Consider the following 469-nt stretch of genomic DNA (forward strand, 5'->3'; position numbering starts at 1 on the left):
AAAACAGGATTCTGAGATTTGAAAGCTGATACTGCCAAAGGTTTAGGACTAAAATCATGCCGTGGAATGTAGTGTTAAATTCTGAGCCTATGTTTCTGAAAGAGAAGCACAGAAAGTTCCTGTTAGCTTTTGTTATTCTATAATTAAACAGGGGAACAGGCTATTTCTGTGCAGATAGTCTAATGAGAATGAAGAGCTAAGTTTAAAAGCAACTGTGCCCTAAACACTAACTGAGGGAATTCAGAGAATTATAATCCAGACCTCCAGTCTAGGGCTGTAACAGAAAAAAAGAATATTACAGTTTATAGTTTCATATATGCTTTATTCAGTATTCAATTCTGTCCTCAGAAAAACCATGGATGATATTGTTACTCTAATTAACGACATTTGGTAGAAAAAATGAAGAAGCTAAGAACTTCGGTGAGTTTCTATGATTTCTTTCTCGGTTTCTTTATCATTTGTATATAGG

General features: G+C 34.3%; 1 long non-coding RNA gene across 1 annotated transcript in view; it reads left to right on the plus strand.

Annotated features, from left to right (window-relative positions):
- The first annotated feature begins 228 nt into the window (after positions 1-228).
- Positions 229-469, plus strand: part of LOC101994822 — a 6657-nt gene continuing 6416 nt past the window's right edge. The window contains exon 1 of the long non-coding RNA XR_258178.2: positions 229-420. This is a non-coding gene — a long non-coding RNA (uncharacterized LOC101994822). The remainder of the gene's footprint in view (positions 421-469) is intronic.

The sequence above is a fragment of the Microtus ochrogaster genome, chromosome 2, assembly GCF_000317375.1.
Source record: "Microtus ochrogaster isolate Prairie Vole_2 chromosome 2, MicOch1.0, whole genome shotgun sequence".
Lineage (NCBI taxonomy): Eukaryota > Metazoa > Chordata > Mammalia > Rodentia > Cricetidae > Microtus > Microtus ochrogaster.